The sequence below is a fragment of the Haliotis rubra genome, unplaced genomic scaffold (assembly GCF_003918875.1).
Source record: "Haliotis rubra isolate DU_JTF1 unplaced genomic scaffold, ASM391887v1 Scf781, whole genome shotgun sequence".
Lineage (NCBI taxonomy): Eukaryota > Metazoa > Mollusca > Gastropoda > Lepetellida > Haliotidae > Haliotis > Haliotis rubra.
Window position 1 is genome coordinate 470,206 of NW_025767503.1, and position 23,451 is coordinate 493,656.

Below are 23,451 nucleotides of genomic sequence, written 5' to 3' on the forward strand. Positions count from 1 at the left end.
ATCACTAATACCACCATTACCAAATTTTATTTTTACAAAATTTCAAGTAAAAAAGATACCGTTAGCTCCAACCTTCACACTTCTTGTCTGCTTTCCTTGGTGTCAATACTTACTACCGTGTTATGTCGTACATAGCGGTATAAAGTAACCGACTACGTAATCCACGAAACAAGGTGACGTCACATTTTGTGGGCACACGAATGGGTGATGATTGCAAATGGCTTCCGTAAACAAACGTTTCATTCATGAGTGGAATATTCGGCATTTTTAGTTTGCTGAATCAATGAATAAAATAATCAGTGAGTATACAGAATGAAATCATGCATTTAAAATATGAATTTCGACGCACTTCCCTTATATCCACGAATCAAGGTTATGCGAGTGTATATGATTTACTATGAATTGTCATAATCATAATGATTTACCTTAAGAATTGTCATAAATTTCATATTGACTTGAAGTAAGTCATAATTGATATTATGAGACTGTGTTTCATTAAAGTGGGTGTTTTGTTTGGGGTGATGTTCTGTCAGATGTTGAACCGGTAGTTAGAACATTGGTTTAGTATGCTATCCTTGAATTCCACTGTCATGTGTAGATCCTAACAGTTTCTGTGGGACTTTCAGCCTTGAGTACTGATAGACGGCCTACTAGGAACACAGTTGTACCCTGAAAAACAGATCAAGTATGATTTGTCATTCAATGGGTATTCTGACCGTGCGGGAAATTTACCTTCATCCTTTCTGATATACACAATCAAAGTTAAAATAATGTCAATTTCACAAACTTTCTCGTTAAATATTGTTCAAGTGATTTCTTTACACAAACTTGTGATGAAGTTTTCTGCTGCCATCTACAATGTAGAACTTGTTGTTGTGATGTGAAAATAGCATTGATTGCTAATTAGATGTTGAATCATGTTATTGTCTTGAAATAATGTTCCTGTGGGTCGAGCTTTAACATGTTTAAGAAAATGCAAGTTTTGCATGATGTTAAATGTATTATCACTCGAAAGTGAAGAACTTTCCCAGTATCTGCAAAGGTGCGTTTTTCTGTGAAAAATCATGCTGGACAACTTGCTGTTTGTCTTCACAAATCATGTGCGTTGATTGTAATACTGGTAGTCTTGAGCTTGTTAGTTAGATCAAGAACATGTTTCTTGAAGGTACTTTCTGAGAACTGATTGTTTTGCATTCTGTATTTGTGTTCAAGTACCCACAATAACTCTGCTAATGATCTTCTCCCAATACCAGTATCAATATGGTCAATCTTCTCAATGTAAATCTGATTTTAATATTTTTATCAACAGTGACTCCAGATATGTGAGATGATCCAAACCAATTTCACTTTAATCCCTTTGTATTTGCATCTGTTATTGGAAATAAGACACGGACATGCCATAGATGCAGCGTAAACCAGCAACTCTTCATCTGTTGCCATGGTTACTGCACAGGTGTTTGAATGTACCTCAGTGACAAATAAGTGTTATGCTGTATGGTAACAGTTCCTGAAATGAGTAAGCTGTGTGTTAGAATGTAGACACATCAGCAGACACATGGGGCAGCCTGTTGGCCTCAGACATGTGGACTTCCTGGGCAGTTTTTATACACCATCGTATTTGTTTGACCCACTTCAGATATCACCATGACCTCTCTGACAGGGTGCCTACATCCTGGAAGGCAGTCATTTTCATTTCAATTTGTCTGTGTGATGCTTACCTTTCTGGCAAATTTAAGAGTGTCTTTATTTACATTAGTTATGACAAAAAGGTTCACAGATGAATCTTTTTGAATATGTCGAAAGTATACGTGTAAAGGAAGATGATGCAGATAATCCCAAAAGTGGAAATGCAGCATGATGTATTACAGGTATCACCTTGTTTACTATTGACATTTGGGGTTGCGGCTACACATAGTTCTGTCCTGCTGTAGTTGCCATGGTGATGACCCACATTTGTGTCCTGGTGGAGTTTCCTATAGCTGTGTACTAAATGTATGTCCGTCCTGTGGAACATAGGAGTAAGTAGGGTCGGGGGGAGGGGGATGGAGACAAGGGTACAAGGAAAATCTTGTGGGGTACAGAAGTCTGATGGTAGGGTGGGCAGGTGATGATCAGACACATCAGGACCAACATGGTATCCAGTGTAAAGTATATTGAGATGCTTTAAAAGATCCTGTGTGATTCAACAGATACTACTTCCCTAAAAACCGATCCAGGATTGTGCTGACAAAACTAGCCCCCAGAGGATTTGTTATTTTTGCTAACAGTTGTGGCTAACATATGAAGATCAAACACACACAGCTCTGGATCTTCTGGGATATAGCTCTTGAACCTTGCTCATCATTTTAACCTTTTTAGCAGAATGGCTGAGTTAAATGCAGGATTCAGCATTGATGGATTCATGTCCAGTGATGGCTTCCTGATACCAGGGTAACGAGGGAGGCTTGAACGTATGTCCTGGTGATCTCAAATAATTACACTTTATGTGGTACTCGTCTTTGCTACATGTGCTTATTTTCTGTGTATGAATGAGAAGTTCCACTGCAGATTCTGTGCAACATTCAAAAAATCTGTTCAGTGTTGCTACGCTCTTCAGTACGTCTTGATTAACACCATGTGTGAGGCTGGAGTCGACCGTGTTTACGGTATATTCAGATGTTTCCTTGTCTCTACCTACAACGTTAGTGCTTATCATGATGAATGGTCATTGCATTGTATGTGACTCATACTTAAGGGTCATGTTGTTTCACGTCTTCCGTAGTTATTAGGAAGACTGGTCTGATAATTTTTTCAGTTTTCCACATTGCCTTTTAAGAAGCAGAAAGTGCAATAGAAGAATCATTTAACTGAGGTTAAATTCCTTAAAGACTTGACAGTGAGGTTCGACACAGATTCCAACAAAAACTTGTTGAAAAATACCACAGTTTTCAACCATTTGGATGACTCTTATTGTTTTGGTTGACTGACTTGTAAAACAGAAAAATCAATTATCTGACTTAATTATGAAAACTGTCATCCCCAGACCCAGTCTTGGACTTTTCCAATATGCCATAAACTTTTAGAAAGTAGATACAGGATTTGTATGTAAGAAGTTCCTATGTCTCAGCTTTCAGGTATCACATTATTTGGTGATTGTTATTTCATATATAGGATGTATTAGCTATTGACGCAAATTTTGTCGGAATTCTTATTTCGAATCCAAAGTTTGTGTTCAGTTCCCTTGTGCTAACGTTGAATGTTTGTTGAATGTTATTTTATGTCATTGACTTGATCATATCTAAGGGAGACAATAAGATTATTCATAAATCATGGAGTTATCTCCCATACCTGAAATGTACAACGCTTTGTTCATCAGCAGTTGTCTTGATGCCCCACAATTGAGCGGTTATAAAACTTGTCTCATCTGTGGCATCAAGCAGTATGTCACCTGTCAGGTGATCGTCGTGAGTACCTCGATTTGAGGCGTTTTAACATTGCCATGGTGTTGTGGCTGGTTAGGTGTTTTCTGCCTTGAATATCTAAAAATGTACTCAAATGTCTCAATTTTGTAGTATTTGACACTTATCAGCATGGAAACTATTGAAGACGAAGCTGTTACGATTTAACAGAAGTGTGAAGTATGACCTGTGGTGTGAATAATCCTGCTTCAGTTGTCCAGTTTGCTTGTGTACGTCATGAACTATATATCACATAAATGTATTTTTCTTTTTTTTGATGTAAATAAATGATTACCAAAATGATTGTAAAATCAAGCAAACCAAATGGTCCCTAATCCCCAAATATTCGTTTCCCATTTTTATCAATTTTATGAATTTCAACACCAACATTGAAAGATTTTGCTATTGAAATCCCCAAGATAACTGGGCCAGCTCAAAGATGTACATTTGAACAATAACTCCAATGAAGAAAAATGTTGTAAGTGATAAGTATTGAAGATTGAAACTGTTTGGGTGTGTTATGTAGACCTTGTTAGTCTGCCTTGTGGTACAAACCAATGTATTTGATTGGAACTGTTAGCTGTACCAGTACTCTGTATCATGTTATCCTCTCCTGAGAGGGCACTCAAAGGGCAATAGAAGAGTAATACATATACTCATGGCCAGGGGTTCAAAAATATTTTAAAAAGCCACTTGCCACAGGGCAAGTGACTTTAAGAAAGTAACTTGTCCTGACCAATTTTCAACTTGCTCTGATTTTATGACATAATCCTGATGATGTAATTATGAAAGAATAAATCAACATGGCATTTGATGTTAATGTTTACTGGACTATTTATTGAAAAGTGATACATAGCAAAGAAAGATAACTCTATTTTACCATTTTGCGAAATTTAAAAGCTACATTTGAGCAGATATGAAATTAAATCCAAGTTTATTTGCAGTTTGAAACCATAAGTGGAAATTATCTAGTAGCCCACGGACAAGTAAGATACCATTATTTGATTGCCCGAAATGAAAACTGACTTGTCCCGGGGGTCGGGTGATGGGATTTTTGAACCCCTTCGTGGCAAAAGATAAGCGAGCACAAGTCAGTCTTACAGAATATATATTTCTGTATTTAAAAATTGTCAAAACTAAAATGTTAATTGTTCGTATTTGTCTTTTAACTAATTAACAACAAAAAAATTTAAAATGAAACTCTTGCCTTGGCTTTCAGCTTATTTTATACCATCAGGATTTGTGTAGATATTTGCTGCATATTGTACATGAGAATCTGTGTTAATGTATCGAGATAGAGGGTGAGGTTTACGTTGACACAGGGTAGATTGGTACAGTGTATCACAAAGCCTGTAGCTGTATGTTGTCGTTTCACTGATAGTGTGTACAGGTCAGTATTCAAACGCTGCTGAAATTAGTCTGCAGTGATGGCTGTGCTGTGTCTCCCTTGTACTGTCTGAAGTGTGCAGGTGACTGTTACAGTGTGACTACCACTGATCAGAATACGTTGGCAAGAAACTTCCTGATATAAACTACATACTACATACAGCAGTGCATGATGGAGTGAGTTCACTCTATAGCTGTGGATGGCAAGATGGCAGCCTGATGTGGAGGCAATGCTAAGGTGATGCTGGCCGCTGCTGTTTACCACTTGGGTAAACCTGTTACCACTGCCTGGTGTGAGCAACTTCATTGTGAAACCCTTGAGCTTGGGTGGGTACAGGATTCTTGGGTCTTTGAGCCACTTCAGTGAAAATCAATTATTATTTTTTATAGAAACCACAATACCCATCATTTTGATATTTTGTTTAATGGAATGTGCAGTCAGCAGATTCAAGGTATGTTCCTTGGGCATCTCTTGCAAAATTCAAGTTCACAGGCAAGGAATGCTTGTATGGAGATATGTATGTTTTCATGTCAGGAAGTTTATGTGTTTTTATATAACAGTCCATCCAAAAATGGCTTACTTGTTGCATGTTACCAAAATTCTCAAATTTGTAATAAATTAAGTTCAAATTATTTGCTTTTTTGTGTCTTGTTTGATGTAACCTTACACGCTTGTTCCAATCAAGGACAACTCGATATATTGTAAGAGGTTTAGATACTTACATAACGAATGTACGAAAACAAACCAACAACATAACGACACTGCTCTGCCATCTTGGTTAAAATAATTGAGTGTATCCTCGGATAATATGGTTCCTTTGGAGATTTTACGTGTGCTTTCCGACATTTTTATTTTATGTAATTATTTACAGTTCTAAGTTTCAAAACTATATACCAATGTAGTTATACAAGACTAACCAACTTTAAACTGTGCTTACATTTCACTTCACTGGGGATACTTCAGTCTAACGTCCTTCATATTTTCTCGGCTTATTCAATCTAAATTCAACCAGGGGGTATGGCAGCATGGTTCCCTGAAAGTTCAGACACCTGGCACACACAATTTTAAAAATAATTCTTGTGTATCTATTTTAGGGCTTAATACTCCTGAAATAAAATGCTATTTTGATTGCCTATTCAAGAAAAATATCAGTTTGCAATTCTCAAATACGTATTTAGCAATAAACATTTGCAAATATAGACATTCTGACAGTTACCCACTGTCAATGCAGCGGTTCTATGTGGCATTGCACACAATATTTCATTTGACACCCTGGCATATTGAAATGTATTTTTGCCTTATGCAACAAGGGTCTACAATCTACAAAGCACTGATAACAAATTCTATTTAAATGAAGAGGACACTGCATTTGTATCCATATGCAGCAAATGGACACGTCAGCTGAACACTTCCTCCTTTCCAGCGTTCTCTTTTAACTAAAGAATGAGAAGCTAAGAAAAGGCGCAATTAGTGTGAAGCATCGGTGGTCTAGTGGCGGATTACTCGCCTGCCACGCGGGTGACCCGGGTTTGATATCCGGTCGATGCACACTTTGTTGTGCCTCTCAACATGCAAAAACGGAGAGGCTTTCTCCAAACGCGCGTCTCCTAATACGAATATCTACTCTGTGACGCAATGTGATTGTTGTCAGTGATGTCACGTTTCTGTGATGTCACTTTTCTGTGACGTCAGGCCATTGTGAGGTCACAAGAGAGTCTTTATATAGACATCAGACCGTTGGAATGAGAACATGACTCCATTTAAAGGACTTGTAAGGACGGGATGTTCTGCAGGTTTTAGCACTGTTCCACGTAAAACTGTACTTATCTGCACAGCATTCTAACAGTGTCAGACTGTCAATGTAGCAAAAATACGACCAGCTCTACGTTGGATTACACACATTATTTCATTTCATAGCATGGCTGAGATAATAGAAAGTGTCAACAGAAAATTATACATATCAACATGGTGCATATTCATGGAGGATGTTATTTGTACTTTCTTCAGTCGGACGTGAACGCCACATTTCTCCACCCATGTTCCTCCAGGAATAAAAAAGATGCGTCGGCCGGAATCGAACCCGTATCGACTGCTTGGAAGGCAACCATGCTAACCTTTACACCACCGACGCTGTCCACGCTGGGTGATGTTGAAAAGGCATCTTAATGAAATTTGCTGATTGATTAGCCACGCCTTGAGGCACGCCATTAAATGAGACGGCTTACGTCACAAAATGAATTCAATTATACTTTTGAAATGTATTTTTGCCTTATACAACAAGGGTCTACAATCTACAAAGCACTGATAACAAATTCTATTTAAATGAAGAGGACACTGCATTTGTATCCATATGGAGCAAATGGACACGTCAGCTGAACACTTCCTCCTTTCCAGCGTTCTCTTTTAACTAAAGAACGAGAAGCTAAGAAAAGGCGCAATTAGTGTGAAGCATCGGTGGTCTAGTGGTAGAATACTCGCCTGCCACGCGGGTTACCCGGGTTCGATTCCCGGTCGATGCACACTCTTTTGTGCCTCTCCATATGCAAAAAAGGAAAGGCTTTCTCCAAACGCGCGTCTCCTAATACGAATATCTACTCTGTGACGCAATGTGATTGTTGTCAGTGATGTCACGTTTCTGTGATGTCAGGCCATTGTGACGTCACAAATGAGTCTTTATATAGACTTCAGTCTGTTGGAATGAGAACATTTGTCCATTTCCATGACTCCATTTAAAGGACTTGTAAGGACGGGATGTTCTGCAGGTTTTAGCACTGTTCCACGTAAAACTGTACTTATCTGCACAGCATTCTAACAGTGTCAGGCTGTCAATGTAGCAATAATACGGCCAGCTCTACGTTGGATTACACACATTATTTCATTTCATAGCATGGCTGAGATAATAGAAAGTGTCAACAGAAAATTATACATATCAACATGGTGCATATTCATGGAGGATGTTATTTGTACTTTCTTCAGTCGGACGTGAACGCCAAATTTCTCCACCCATGTTCCTCCAGGAATAAAAAGATGCGTCGGCCGGGAATCGAACCCGGATCGACTGCTTGGAAGGCAACCATGCTTTTTTTTTTTTTTTTCATTAAAATATTTATTCACATGATTGGATAATTACAGGCGCAGACAGTGCTCACACTACCACCTCAAAAATAAAATATTTATCACAGAGTTTGGGTGGTAGTGGTTAACATATCAATTGTAAAGAGAGAAAGCATATTCATAAGTATTTTACAATTTACAATCCACATGTGTACATGAATAAATATGCAATGTATTTCATTCAGCTCTAATACATGCACTTCTACAGATGTAATGAACTACGTATTGTTCTAATCTAAAGGTGGATTGAGAATAATCTCATTTCCATCTAACGATATGAATGCATTGCTCATGACATATTTTTGAGTGAAAATGTGTGATTGATTTGTTTTCGAATATTTATACAACAACAGGCTAAAATGGCGTTTTATCAATGATTTGAAAAATGCCCTCATGTGAAATGATATTGTGTTTTGGCTCAATATAACTCTCCTTTTAAATACAGCAAGACGATAAATTGACAATACAATGTCCATGAATGATTTACATGACAACTTCTTTTCTGGTAAGAATCCAAACAATAACCAGAGGGATAACTGTCCAAAACTAAATCCTGTATCCTGGCACACATCTGTCAACATTTCAGTCACCAGTTCTTGCAAGGAAGATAACTCTTTGCAGAAGATGAATAGATGTAAAATGTCTTCTGTTTCACTTTGACACACTGGACAAACATCAGTGTTTGACAGTCCAATTTTTAGGAGTTTATCATATGTGAAGACAATATTATGAGCAATTTTGAAATCTAACTGTACGGAATCTGTTGATTTATCTTTTCCCCATACATTCAGCCAAATATCTTTCCAATTGATATCTAAAGCAATTTGATTCCACCAAGAGATAGCTACTGGTTTCTTGAAATGTTTTTCCTGAGAACTTCATAACAAAATTTTGTTGTAAATAAATCAACAGACAGATCCTGTTCATCAACAGTGCATATTATGTTCCCTGAGGGGGGCTTTGTGGCAACCTCTGATAAAATTATCTTTTTCCACTCTGATGGAAGCGCTAATAAAATAACCCCATAACATTGTTGTATGGTACTAATATCCATCTCAGGTAAGGTGTCATGGACTATTTTCACAATAATGTGTCCAGACATGAATTTTGGAATGACTTCAAAACAAATATGTTTGATACAAATAATTCCACTTGAAATAAACGATTGAAACATAAGAGTTTTTCCATTAAATGTAATTAATGGATTTTTAAATAGTGGCTGATTCATGATGTCTTCTACATTTTTTAAGTAATGGTCTTTTTCCTTCGTTCAATTCATTCCATGCAGCTAATAGTTCAGCATAAAATGGGCTTATATTCTGTAAATAGGTTTTATCATATTCAAGAGATAATGCATAAATTCCTAAGTTCATTGTCAAAAGATGTGACATAAAATATACAATGGTTTGTTTCCAAATACAATTGAGCTGGCAATTGACAAAGACTCTCAGCAATTTCAGCCTCAATGCATATTTTCGTAAACGTAAATTTGGTATATTAAGACCTCCATCTAAACAAACACCAATGCATGTATTGTATGCTATTTTGGCAGTTTTATTGTGCCACAAAAAATTCCTGAACAATTGAGTGAATTTATTCTCAACCCAATACGGAACAGGTAGTACAGTGAACATATACCACAAACGAGAGCTCATCAAGATATTAATAACAATGGCTCTGCCTTGTAAAGTAAGTTGTCTGCGAAGCCATGAATTTAACAGTGCTTGTATTTTGTCTATTTTCTTTCCCCAATTTAATGTTTCACACATTGCTTTGTCCATGCCAAAATAAATGCCCAGTATTTCTATACAATCCCTCTTAACTTTAACCGGAATTTTGATTGAAAAATCACTAAACCTATTTTTACCCAATAACAAAATTTCAGATTTTTCAATGTTGATTTTTGCACCTGTTGCCTCACAATATAGGTTAACTGTACTAAATGTTTCAAGGACAGAGTTAACATCTGAGACAGTAATTGTAGTGTCATCAGCATGTTGGTATATTAAAGAGTTAATATCATTGCTGATGCTAATTCCATGAATATCAGGATTATTTCTGATGATTAAATTCAGTGGCTCTGATATCAAAACGTATAGCATAGAACTCATTGGATCCCCTTGCCGAACTCCACGGGTTAGTGTGAAATACGGTGTCAAATGGCCATTGCACTTCACAGAACTCTTTATATCAGTATATAAGATCTTAATCCATGAAATGAATAAATCTCCAAAGTTAAATTTCCTAAGAATTTGAAATAAATATTGGTGTGAAACCCTGTCAAAAGCTTTTTCTTGATCTATTTTTATGAGATAGGAGTCATCATTACGATTATTGATAACATCAATAACATCTCGAACAGAGTGAAGGTTGTTGGCTATGTCTCTTCCTGGTACACAACAAGATTGTTCAGGGGAGACAATTGAAGCCATGACATTTCTCAATCTCAACGATAACACTCTTGATATGAGTTTAGAATCTACATTAATCAATGAAATAGGTCTGTAACACTTAATGTCTCTCTTGTCTCCTTTCTTTTATAAAACAAACTGATAATACTCTTTTTCATGGAACGAGAAAGATTATGTTCTTTGTGTATACCATCCACAACTTCTAAAAGAAGGGACATAAAATATCCCAAAACTTTAAATAAAACTCAACAGTTAGCCCGTCCGGGCCCAGGTGATTGATTCTTTTTCATTCCTTTGAGTGCCACTGTAAGCTCACTCTGAGAAATAGGTAGGTCACATGAATTTTTTCTTCCTCAGAAAGTTTTTTTTCAATGTTATCAATGAGGCCCTGTTGTTTTACTAAATTACATTGCTCGGCATTAAATAAGGATGAGTAAAATTGCTGAGCAGTATCCAAAATATCCTCTGTGCTCCTGGCTATCGTACCATCTTCCTTGAAGAGTGATGTTATTGAATTAGCCTGTTGTTTGTTTTTTCAAGATTCAGAAAGTAACTGGTGTTTCTATCTGAATCCAGCGTGCACTGTGCTTTTGACCTGAGAATGGCACCCTTGCATTTATTATTCTCATATATCTCAAGTTCATTTTCCAATGATTGTAAATCAGTAGATGTATAGCCAGGAATGGAGGATATTTTATGATATTCAATTCTAAGCTTATTTTGAATTTTGTAATAATCAGCTTTTGCTTGGTTGCCTTTTAGATGCATAAAATCTGGAAAATGTTTTGAACTTGTATTTTAAGTTATCCCACCATATCAATGGCTCTGTTTTTAAGTAAAGGGCACTGTTTTGCCTCCTCTATTAATGCAATAATTCTTAGGTAGAATGTAAAATCTTCCAGAAGCTGATTATTAAAAATCCATACCCCAGGACCTCTTTCTACTGAAGAAAAGTCCAACCTCAGTGCAACTATGCTGTGATCACTCACAGAGGAGTATCTAATGTAACTGTTTATAGCGCTTGTAATAAGATCTCTTGAAACAATTATGAGATCAATTCTAGATTGTTTAAGAACTCCTAACACATACTGCATTCTAGTAAACTCTTTTTTTTGTCATAGTTTTTATACCTCCATATATCAACAAAGTTGTTATTGGTGAGAAAATTGTTTAAAACGTTGCTACTTTGAATGTTAAACGATGTATTATTTATGCCCTTATCAAGTAAAAGGATTTATTATCTCATTAAAATCCCCAGCACAAATTAAATGTTCTTTTTCAATCCATTTTCTTAAATTGTTGAAGAAATGTATTCTCTCCTTAATCTCATTTGGGGCATACACATTTAATAAACTCACTGTTCTATCTTCAATAGATAAAGAAGCCTTTATTATTCTTCCATCTTCATCTTTTTAAGCATCGTAACTTTTGCTCAAAACCAGTTGAGACTAATATCGCTACACCTCTTCTGTCATTTTCTGCATTAGAATATAAAATAGTTCCTGGCCATAAATGTTTATATTTTTCTATATATTCATCTGACCAAAAGGTTTCCTGCAAAATGCAATATCAACGTGCGAATTCTGAATTAGTGCAAATACATTTTGCATTTTAGCTATATCACGGAGTCCATTTACATTCCATGACCATATTGTGACCATTACAATAAAGAGAAATAGATGGATAATAAACAACATTATGAGGTTTCCATAACACTTTTCGACACACCTGATAGTTCTCTTCTGTCGTTGACCTTTTCTGCTTTCTTTTTCTTTTGTTGGTCTTTTTTGCTTTCTCTCACTTTATTTTTCAAGTCATTGCTATGTATTACTGTGTCTGTTAACTTTGGCTGTAGTTTGTGCCTTCTTGCACGTTTACGTGAAGAAATTGTCCACTTAGCAGGTGTCACAAGTGTTTGTTGAATGTCTTTATCATCTTCTGTTATGTCAAGTCTATCTTGAGACAAAGCGTTCTTGTCCGTGCTGTCATTGTCCTTCTCCTTGTCACAACTAGGAATGATCTCAGAAGACGGAACTGCACGTGGATGTGCTTCCTCAGCCTTTCTTTTCCTTTTCTTCTCCTTTTGTCTCTTCCTCTTCATTGTCTTTTTCTTCTTCTGGTCCATCTGTATGGTTCTCATTTGACTCATGGTCCAGAGGAACCTCATCCCAAGATTTCGTTGGGGCTAGCTCTCTCTCCAGCTCAGAATCAGAAACACTGCTCTGATCATTATCTTCAACATCAGAGAAACAGTTGCAAATATCAATTGGACGAAAACATATATCGCAATTGCGTTCCTGTTTTTTCTTTCTGCATTGCAATTTCTGGCTATATGCCCTTGTCCATTGCATTTAAAGCATTTGGTATTTGGGCAATCTTTGACCATGTGGCCCCAGAATTGCACTTGAAACATAAACGCTCTTGATTGTTATGTATAACTCTAAAGTACCTATATCCATCTAGGGTGTTAAATCCCATAGAATATGGTAATGAGGTGCACTGAGGGGGAAATACAACCCGCACATATCGTGTTCCGTCAAAAATGTTTGTGCCTTTCAGAGTCCTGTGTTTGATATCACTTTTCATTGTTATTCCTCTTTTGATGAGAAGCCTTTCAATTTCTACATCATCAATGTAAGGCGGGAGATGTAAAAATGATACCACCACGCTGTCACTGTGAAGAAGTCTAAATGAGATGTGTTGATCTCCTATGACCAAGTCATCGGTTTCTGCAAGAATCCTTGCTTCGGTAGTATCTGGGACTGTTACGTCATAGCAATCGGTGCCTTTCAAAACACATGCCCACACATCAGATACATATTCCACCAATGCATTGGATAGCATAGTTGCACTTATAACTTTATTATCTCCAACATGAACTTCAATTGTGCAGTCTTTCTGATACTTTCTTTTGATTTGATGTCCGCCATTTTGTATCCAGTCGGCAAGATATCAACAAGAAGACAAAGTCTTGAGCACGCACCAAAGTGCTTGCTAATACGGCAGGTTCACCTACAATTACATTGTGAATGTTCTCCCTACCTTCTAAGCACCGAATTGAAATCCAGACGCAAGTATAAACGATGATATCCGAGAAAATCTATCACTCTCTCGTCAACACGTCCACACACCTCCGAATCAAGGGAGGTAACCAGTCCATCGCCTTAACCACTCCGGCCACCTCGTCAGCTGATAGTGGAAATGCAATGCTTTCTTTTTATGACTATGGAAAAATCGACCAAGCTGTATTTGCTGCATATCCTCGTGCCAAAAGGGTAGTCACGCGTTTTCACCTTGACAGGTCTCAAGGTAAGAAGCTCGTTAATCATGTACCTGGCTTACCTTCACTCACAGCTTCTCTCAACAAAAACAGCACTGCAGGAGCTCTGTATTCGTCCTAGGCGACCAATTAGCAATGTACAGGAAGTGGTCGACGAGGATGGGATTCGAACCCACGCGGGGAGACCCCAATGGATTAGCAGTCCATCGCCTTAACCACTCGGCCACCTCGTCAGATAGTACTACTAGCTGCAACGTTGGATTGCTATTAGCGTTAGTAGTAAGTACAGTCTGTTCTGATGAAATGGAAAGAAATCCACGTGCACAAGGGATAGTGACACGTTTTCCCAAACATCAATATAATCATTGCCAGCCAAACTACAACACAGCGTGATCTTCTACAGGCCTATGAAAAAGCACAAAGAAGCTATCATTGAAAATCGTGCTAAACTTGCTGAAGGGCAGGCGACAAAACATCACTTCTCTGTAAAAAGAACCTGTCGACGAGGATGGGATTCGAAACCCACGCAGGGAAGACCCCAAATGGATTACCAGTCCATCGCCTTAACCATCACGTACACCTCGTCAGATAGTACTACTAACTGCAACGTTGGATTGCTAAGTAAGTAGGTACAGTCTGTTCTGATGGAAATGGAAAGAAATCCACGTGCACAAGGGATAGTGACACGTTTTCCCCAAGTATCAATATAATCGGTACCAATGACTACAACACAGCGTGATCTTCACAGGCCTATGAAAAGCGCAAAGAAGCTATCATTGAAAATCGTGCTGTGAAGACTTTGCTGAAGGGCAGGCGATAAAAATATCACTTCTCTGTAAAAAGAACCTGTCGACAGGGATGGGATTCGAACCCACGCCGGGGAGACCAATGTTAACAGTCCATCGCCTTAACCGCTCAGCCACCTCTCGTCCGGCTGATGGTGGAAATGCAATGCTTTCTTTTTATGACTATGGAAAATCGATAAAGCTGTATTTGCTGCATATCCTCGTGCCAAAGGGGTGATCACGCGTTTTCACCTTGACGGTCGGTGAAATCGTTAATCGCTACTAAAACTTACCTTCACTCCACCAGCTTCTCTCAACAAAAACAGCACTGCAGGAGCTCTGTATTCGTCCTAGGCGACCAATTAGCAATGTACAGGAAGTGACGAAAACGGTTATGCAAACGGTTCAGTGGACATTAATACATACACAACATTCGCGCACGGTCAAAATAGCAAATGAAACTGATTACTAAAAGTAACCTGTCGACGAGGATGGGATTCGAACCCACGCGGGGAGACCCCAACGGATTAGCTTGATCCATCGCCTGTAACCACTCAGCCACCTCGTCCAGATGAGGTACTACTAGCGGCTGCAACGTTGGATTGCTATTAGCGTTGGCAGTAGTAAGTGCAAGTCTGTTCTGATGAAATGGAAAAGGAAATCCACGTGCGCACAAAAGGGATAGTGACACGTTTTCCCAAAACATCAATATAATCGCATTTGCCAGCCAAACTACAACACAGCGTGATCTTCACCACCAGGCCTATGAAAAGCACAAAAGAAGCTATCATTAGCAGAAAATCGTGCTAAACTGGAAGACGGGCAGAACTCTTAACCTGCGAAGACATGGGCAGGGACGGGTTTAGGAATTTTACGTGGGTTGAAAACGGATGATGGCGAAACATGGGCGCACCTATTGAGGCGATGATGCGACTGGCGGAAGAACATAGACCTTCTCTTTATACATATCCTCGTGCCAAAAGGAGTAGTCACGCGTTTCACCTTGACCGAGATACTCAAGGTAAGAAACAATTTAATCATGTGCTGCCTGACTTACCTTCACTCACAGCTTCTCTCAACAAAAAGCAACACTGCTTAAGGAGCTCTGGCATTCGTCCTAGGCGACCAATTAGGAATGGCACGGAAGTGACGGCTTATTAATACCAAACGGTTCAGTGGACATTAATATACACAACATTCTGCTTTTGGTCCAAGAAATAACAAATGAAAACTGATTACTAAAAACAACCTGTCAGCGAGGATGGGATTCGAACCCACGCGGGGGCCCCAATGGATTAACGGTCCATCGCCTTAACCACTCGGCCACCTCGTCGAGATAGTACTACTAGCTGCAACGTTGGATTACTATTTAGCGTTGAAGTAGTAAGTACAGTCTGTTCTGATGAAATGGAGAAAGAAATCCACGTGCACAAGGGATAGTGACACGTTTCCCCAAACATCAATATAATCATTGCCAGCCAAACTTCTGGCCACAGCGTGATCTTCTACAGGCCTATGAAAAAGCGCAAAACTGTATCATTGAAAATGGTGCTAAACTTGCTGAAGGGCAGGCAGCGATAAAATATCGCTTATCTGTAAAAAGAACCTGTCGGCGAGGATGGGATTCGAACCCACGCGGGGAAGACCCCAATGGATTAACCAGTCCATCGCCTTAACCGCTCCGGCCACCTCGTCGGCTGATGGTGGAAATGCAAGTGCTTTCTTTTTATGACTATGGAAAATCGACCAAGCTGCTGTTGCTGCATATCACCTCGTGCAAAAGGAAAGTCCGAATCACGTTTTTCACTATGACAGGTCTCAAGGTAAGAAGCTCGTTAATCATGTACGCAGCTTGCAACTCACTCCTCAGCTTCTCTCAACAAAAGCAGCACTGCGGGGAGCTCTGTATTCGTCCTAGGCGACCAAGTAGGAATGTACAGGAAGTGACAGCTTATTATGCAAAACGGTTCAGTGGACATTAATATACACAGCATTCTACTTTTCGTCAAAAATAACAAATGAAAACTGATTACTAAAGTAACCTGTGTCGACGAGGATGGGATTCAGACCCACGCGGGGAGACCCCAATGGATTGGCAGTCCATCGCCTTAACCACTCGGCACACCTCGTCAGATGGTACTACTAGCTGCAACGTTGGTTGCTATTGGCGTTGAAGTGGTAAAGTGCAGTCTGTTTCTGATGGAAATGGAAAGAAATCCACGATGCACAAAGGGATAGTGATACGTTTTTCCCAAACATCAATATAATCATTTGCCAGCCAAACTACAACACAGCGTGATCTTCTACACAGGCCTGTAAAGAAGAAGCACAAAGGCTATCATTGAAAATCGTGCTAAACTTGCTGAAGGGCGGGCGATAAAATATCACTTCTCTGTAAAAGAACCTGTCGACGAGGATGGGGTTCAGAACCACGCGGGAGACCTTAATCAGTTAGCAGTCCATCGCCTTAACCACTCAGCCACCTCGTCAGCTGATAGTGGAAATGCAATGCTTTCTTTTTATGACTATGGAAAAATCGAGCCAAAGCTGTAATTTGCACCGCATATCCTCAGTACGCCAAAAGGTAGAGTCACGCGTTTTCCGCAGCCGAGCCAAAGGTCTCAAAGGGGTAAAGAAGCTCGTTAATCCATGTACCTGGCTTGCAGCTACTCACAGCTTCGCTAACAAAACCCCAGCACTGCGGGAAACAGCATTTCGTCTAGGCGACCAATTAACTTTAATGTACAGGAAGTGACGGCTTATTATGCAAACGGTTCAGTGGACATTAATAAACACAACATTCTACTTTTGGTCAAAAATAACAAATGAAAACTGATTACTAAAGTAACCTTCGCCAGGATGGAAAACCACGCGGGGAGCACTGCGGATTAACCCAGTCCATCGCCTTCCACTCGGCCACCTCCAGATACTAGTAGCGTTGGATTATTAGCGTTAGTAGTAAGTACAGAGTCTGTTCTGATGAAATGGAAAGAAATCCACGTGCACAAGGGATAGTGACACGTTTCCAAACATCAATATAATCATTGCCAGCCAAACTACGGCAGCGTGATCTTCCACAGGCCTATGAAAAGCACAAAGAAGCTATCATTGAAAATCGTTAACAAACTTGCTGAAGGAACTAAAGGCGATAAAATATCACTTCTCTGACGAGAACCTGTCGACGAGGGATGGGATTCGAACCCGCGGGAGACCTTGTGGATCTGCAGTCCATCGCCTTAACCACTCGGCCACCTCGTCAGCTGATGGTGGAAATGCAATGCTTTCTTTTTTATGACTATGGAAAAATCGACCAAGCTGTATTTACTGCATATCATAAATGCTAAAAGGGTAGTCACGCGTTTTTCACCTTGACAGAGTCTCAAGGTAAGAAGCTCGTTAATCATGCTGCCTGGCTTACCTTCACTCACAACGTTCTCTCAACAAAAACAGCACTGCAGGAGCTCTGTATTGCGTCCTAGAGCGACCAATTAGCAATGTACAGGAAGTGGCAAGCTTATTATGCAAACGGTTTCGGTGGTTATTAATACACACAACATTCTGCTTTTGGTCAAAAAATAACAAATGAAAACTAATTGCTTCTAAAGTAACCATGTCGACGAGGATGAGATTCGAACCCACGCGGGAGACCCCAATGGATTAGCAGTCCATCGCCTTAACCACTCCGGCCACCTCGTCAGATAGTACTACTACGCTTTCTGGGTAGATTACTATTAGCGTTAGTAGTAAGTACGGTCTGTTCAGGTGAAATGGAAGAGAAAATCCACGTGCACAAGGGATAGTGACACGTTTTCCCAAACATCAATATAATCACATTTACTTAGCCAAGAAACTACAACACAGCGTGATGATCTTCTGAGGCCTATGAAAAAGCACAAAGAAGCTATCGTTGAAAATCGTGCTAAACTTGCTGAAGGGCAGGCGATACAATATCGCCTGCCTTCAAAGGAACAATAGGCAGAGGTTGGGATTCGAACCCACACGCGGGGAGACCCCAATGGATTAGCAGTCCATCGCCTTAACCACTCCAGCCGCCTCAAATAAAACTGATGAAAGTGGAAATACAATGCTGGCTTTTACGACTATGGAAAAATCGACCAAGCTGTATTTGCTGCATATCCTCGTGCTAAAGGAGTAGTCACGCGTTTTCACCTTGACAGAGTCTCCAGGTAGAAGCTCGTTAATCATGTACCTGGCTTACGCTTCACGCACAGCTTCTCTCAGCAGAAACAGCACTGCGGAGCTCTGTATTCGTCCTAGGCGACCAATTATGCCAATGTACGGGAAGTGACAGCTTAGTATGCAAACGGTTCCAGTGGACATTAAATATGCACAACACCATTCACCACTTTTGGGGTCCGAAATAAACAAGAAATGAAAACTGAGTTACTAAAAGTAACCTGTCGAGGCAGGGATGGGATTCGAACCCTACGCGCGGGAGACCCCAATGGATTAGCAGTCCATCGCCTTAACCACTCGGGCCACCTCGTCAGCTGATAAGTGGAAATGCAATGCTTGCTTTTATGACTATGGAAAAATCGACCAAGCTGTATTTTGCTGCATATCCTCGTGCCAAAGAGGGTAGTCACGCGTTTTTCACCTTGACAGGTCTCCAAGGCAAAAGAAGCTCGTTAATCATGTACCTGGCTTACCTTCACTCACAGCTTCTCTCAACAAAAGCAGCACTGCAGGAGCTCTGTATTCGTCCTAGGCGACCAATTAGCAATGTACAGGAAGTGACAGCTTATTATGCAAACGGTTCAGTGGACATTAATATACACAACGCATTCTACTTTTGGTCAAAATAGCAAATGAAAAACTGATTTACTAAAGTAACCTGTCGACGAGGATGAGTTCGAACCCACGCGGGGAGACCCCAATGGATTAAGTCCATCGCCTTAACCACTCAGCCACCTCGTCAGATAGTACTACTAGCTGCAACGTTGGATTTGCTATTAGCGTTAGTAGTGAAGTACACCGTCTGTTCTGATGAAATGGAAAGAAATCCCACGTGCACAAGGGATAGTGACGTTTTCCCAAAGCTTATCAATATAATCATTGCCAGCCAAACTACAACACAGCGTGATCTTCTACAGGAAGGTAGCTATGAAAAGCACAAAAGAAGCTATCATTGAAAATCGTGCTAAACTTGCTTGAAGGGCAGGCGATAAAATATCACTTCTCTGTAAAAAGGCCTGCATACGACAGGGATGGGATTCGAACCCACGCAGAGGAACCCCAATGGATTAACCCGGTCCATCGCCTTAACCACTCGGCCACCTCGTCAGCTGATAGTGGAAATGCAATGCTTTCTTTTATGACTATGGAAAAATCGACCAAGCTGTATTTGCTGCATATCCTCGTGCCAAAGGGTGTCACGCGTTTTCACCGCTGACAGGTCTCAAGGTAAGAAGCTCGTTAATCATGTACCTGGCTTACCTTCACTTTCCACAGCTTCTCTCAACAAAAACAGCACTGCAGGAGCTCTGTATTCGTCCTAGGCGACCAATTAGCAATGTACAGGAAGTGACAGCTTATTATGCAAACGGTTCAGTGGACGTGTATACAACATTCTACTTTTGGTCAAAAATAACAAATGAAAACTGATTACTAAAGTAACCTGTCGACGAGGATGGAAGTTCGAACCCACGCGGGGAGACCCAATGGATTAACAGTCCATCGCCTTAACCATCGGCCACCTCGTCAGATAGTACTACTAGCTGCAACGTTGGATTGCTATTAGCGTTGAAGTAGTAAAGTACAGTCTGTTCTGATGAAATGGAAAGGAAATCCACGATGCACAAGGGATAGTGACACGTTTTCCCAAACATCAATACTATAATCATTGCCAGCCAAAACTACAACACAGCGTGATCTCTCCTACCCGCCTGAAAAGCACAAAGAAGCTTCATCATTGAAAATCGTGCTAAACTTGCTGAAGGGCAGGCGATAAAATATCACTTCTCTGTAAAAGAACCTGTCGACGAGGATGGGATTCCGAACCCACGCGAAGGAGACCCAATGGATTAACCCAGTCCATCGCCTTAACCACTCGGCACCTCGTCAGCTGATAGTGGAAAATGCAATGCTTTCTTTTTATGACTATGGAAAAATCGACCAAGCTGTATTTGCTGCATATCCTCTATTTTAAGGCGACAAGACGCGTTATAGGGTGAAACAATTAAAATAAACGTACTGACGCTGCTCAAAACATATAAACGAAAACTTGGCTCGCCGTGATGCGGGCAAGACGGTAAACAATGTACAGGAAGTGACAGCTTATTATGCAAACGGTTCAGTGGACATTAATATACACAACATTCTACTTTTGGTCAAAATAACAAATGAAAACTGATTACTAAAAGTAACCTGTCGACGAGGATGGGGATTCAGAACGCAGGGGAGACCCCAATGGATTAACAAGTCCATCGCATGTATCGACTCAGCCACCTCGTCAGATAGTACTACTATAGCTGCAACGTTGGATTACTATTGGCGTTAGTAGTAAGTACAGTCTGTTCTGATAGAAATGGAAAGAAATCCACGTGCACAAAGGGATGATGACACGTTTTTCCCAAACATCAAATATAATCATTTGCCAGCCAGAGCTTCAACAACAGCGTGATCTTCTACAGGCCTATGAAAAGCACAAAGAAGCTATCATTGAAAATCGTGCTAAACACACAGCACGGAAGGGCAGGCAGTAAAATATCATTTCTCTGTAGAAAGAACCCTGTCGACGAGGATGGGATTCAGAACCCGCGCGGGAGACCCCCAATGGATTAACAGTCCATCCTTGTTAACCACTCAGCCACCTCGTCAGCTGATGAGTGGAAATGTAATGCTTTCTGTACTATGACTATGGAAATATCAAAACCAAGCTGTATTTACTGCATATCCTCGTGCCAAAAGGGTAGTCCGCGCGTTTTTCATATTGACAGGGTCTCAAAGGTAAAGCTCGTTAATCATGTACCTGGCTTACCTTCACTCTAGCTTCTCGCAACAAAACAGCACTGCAGAGGAGCTCTGTATTCGTCCTCGGGCGACCAATTAGCAATGTTGCAGGAAGTGACAGCTTATTATGCAAACGGTTCCAGTGGACATTAATATACACAAACATTTCTACTTTTGGTCAAAAATAAGCGAAATGAAGAGCTGATTACTAGAAAGTAACCTGTCGACGAGGGATGGGATTCGAACCCACGCGGGCAGACCTAACGGATTATGAGTCCATCGCCTTAACCACTCGGCCACCTCGTCAGATGATGCTACTGCTTTAACGTTGGATTGCTATTAGCGTTAGTAGTAAGTACAGTCTGTTCTGATGAAATGGGGAAAGAAATCCCACGTGCACAAGGATGAGTGACGTTTTCCAAACATCAATATAATCATTGCCAGCCAGAGCTACAACACAGCGTGATGTCTTCTACAGGCCATGAAAAAGCACAAGAAGCTATCATTGAAAATCGTGCTGAACTTGCTGAAGGGCAGGCGATAAAATATCACTTTTGTAAAGAACCTGTCGACGAGGATGGGATTCGAACCCACGCGGGGAGACCCCAGTAGTTAACAGTCCATCGCTGTAACCACTCGGCCTCGTCAGCTGATAGTGGAAATGCAATGCTTGCTTTTTTATGACTATGGAAGAAATCGACCAAGCTGTATTTTGCCATATCCTCGTGCCAAAGGTGGTCATCGCACGTTTCACCCTTGACAGGTCTCCAAGGTAGAAGCTCGTTAATCATGTACCTGAAAGCACCTTCACTCAGCAGCTTCTCAACTTCGAAACAGCACTGCAGGAATCTCTGCTCTGTATTCGTCCTAGGCGACCAATTAGCAATGTACAGGAAGTGACAGCTTATTGGCCAGAAACGGTTCAGTGGACATTAATATACACAACATTCTACTTTTGGTCAAAATAACAAATGAAAACTGAATACTAAAGAGTAACCTGTGTATCGGCAAGGGATGGGATTCAGACCCACGCGGGGAGACCCCAGTTGGGTTAACAGTCCACCGCCTTAACCACTCAGCCCACCTCGTCAAAAGATGGTACTACTAGCTGCAAGCGTTGGATTGCTATTAGCGTTAGTAGTAATTACGAAGTCTATTTCTGATGAAATGGAAAAGAACTCCACATGCACACAAGGGATTTAGTGACGCGTTTTCCCAAAATTTATCATTATAATCATTTTACCAGCCAAACTTCAACTGGCGTGATCTTCACACAGACCTATGAAGAAAAGCACAAAGAGCTATCGGTGAAAGTAGTGCTAAAACTTGCTGAAAGGGCGGGCGAATAAAATATCACTTCTCTGTAAAAGGAACCTGTCGACAGGGATGCGATTCGAGACCACACGGGGAGACCCCAATGGATTAGCGATCCATCGCTGTAGCCGCTCGGCCACCTCGTCAGCTGATAGGTGGAAATGCGGTAGCAGCTTTTTATGACTATGGAAAAATCGACCAAGCTGTATTTGCTGCCGTATACCTCATTACCAAAAAGGGTAGTCACGCGTTTCACCATGACAGGTCTCCGGGTAAAAGGCTCGTTAATCATGTACCGCAGCCTACCTTCACTCACAGCTCTCACCAACAGAAAGCAACACTGCAAGGGCTCTGTATGTATTCGTCCTGAGCGACCAATTAGCAATGTACAGGAAGGTGACGGCTTAGTATTTTAAAACGGTTCAGTGGACATTAATAGCACACAACTTATTCTACTTTTGGTCAAGGAAATAACCAAATGAAAACTGATTACTAAAAGTAACCTGTCGACGAGGATGGGATTCGAACCCCCGCGGGCAGACCCCAGCCAATGGATTAACCGGTCCATCGCCTTAACCGCTCAACCCACCTCTCGTCAGATAGGTACTACTATAGCTGCAACGTTAGATTACTATTAGTTTAGTAAAGTAGTACGGTCTGTTCTATTAGAATGAGAGAAAAGAAATCCACGTGCACAAAGGGATAGTGACACGTTTCCCAAACATCAATATAATGCATTGCCAGCCTGGCT

General features: G+C 40.4%; 1 long non-coding RNA gene and 8 other non-coding genes across 9 annotated transcripts; 2 read left to right on the top strand and 7 right to left on the bottom strand.

Annotated features, from left to right (window-relative positions):
• Positions 1 to 10: 10 nt before the first annotated feature.
• On the top strand, positions 11 to 15,408 carry LOC124260917. The gene is made up of 3 exons (XR_006894216.1): positions 11 to 3,696; positions 5,849 to 5,852; positions 15,398 to 15,408. It is a non-coding gene; the product is annotated as an uncharacterized LOC124260917 (long non-coding RNA).
• Positions 7,273 to 7,343, top strand: Trnag-gcc. The gene has a single exon. It is a non-coding gene; the product is annotated as a tRNA-Gly (tRNA).
• Positions 13,781 to 13,862, bottom strand: Trnas-gcu. The gene has a single exon. It is a non-coding gene; the product is annotated as a tRNA-Ser (tRNA).
• Positions 15,409 to 15,664: 256 nt separating the features above from the next.
• On the bottom strand, positions 15,665 to 15,747 carry Trnan-guu. The gene has a single exon. It is a non-coding gene; the product is annotated as a tRNA-Asn (tRNA).
• Positions 15,748 to 16,462: 715 nt separating this feature from the next.
• On the bottom strand, positions 16,463 to 16,545 carry Trnag-gcc. Its single transcript has one exon. It is a non-coding gene; the product is annotated as a tRNA-Gly (tRNA).
• A 1,048-nt stretch (positions 16,546 to 17,593) lies between these two features.
• On the bottom strand, positions 17,594 to 17,672 carry Trnac-gca. The gene has a single exon. It is a non-coding gene; the product is annotated as a tRNA-Cys (tRNA).
• A 356-nt stretch (positions 17,673 to 18,028) lies between these two features.
• On the bottom strand, positions 18,029 to 18,110 carry Trnas-gcu. The gene has a single exon. It is a non-coding gene; the product is annotated as a tRNA-Ser (tRNA).
• Positions 18,111 to 18,838: 728 nt separating this feature from the next.
• Trnas-gcu lies at positions 18,839 to 18,923 on the bottom strand. Its single transcript has one exon. It is a non-coding gene; the product is annotated as a tRNA-Ser (tRNA).
• A 2,687-nt stretch (positions 18,924 to 21,610) lies between these two features.
• Positions 21,611 to 21,692, bottom strand: Trnam-cau. Its single transcript has one exon. It is a non-coding gene; the product is annotated as a tRNA-Met (tRNA).
• Between the last annotated feature and the right edge of the window lie 1,759 nt (positions 21,693 to 23,451).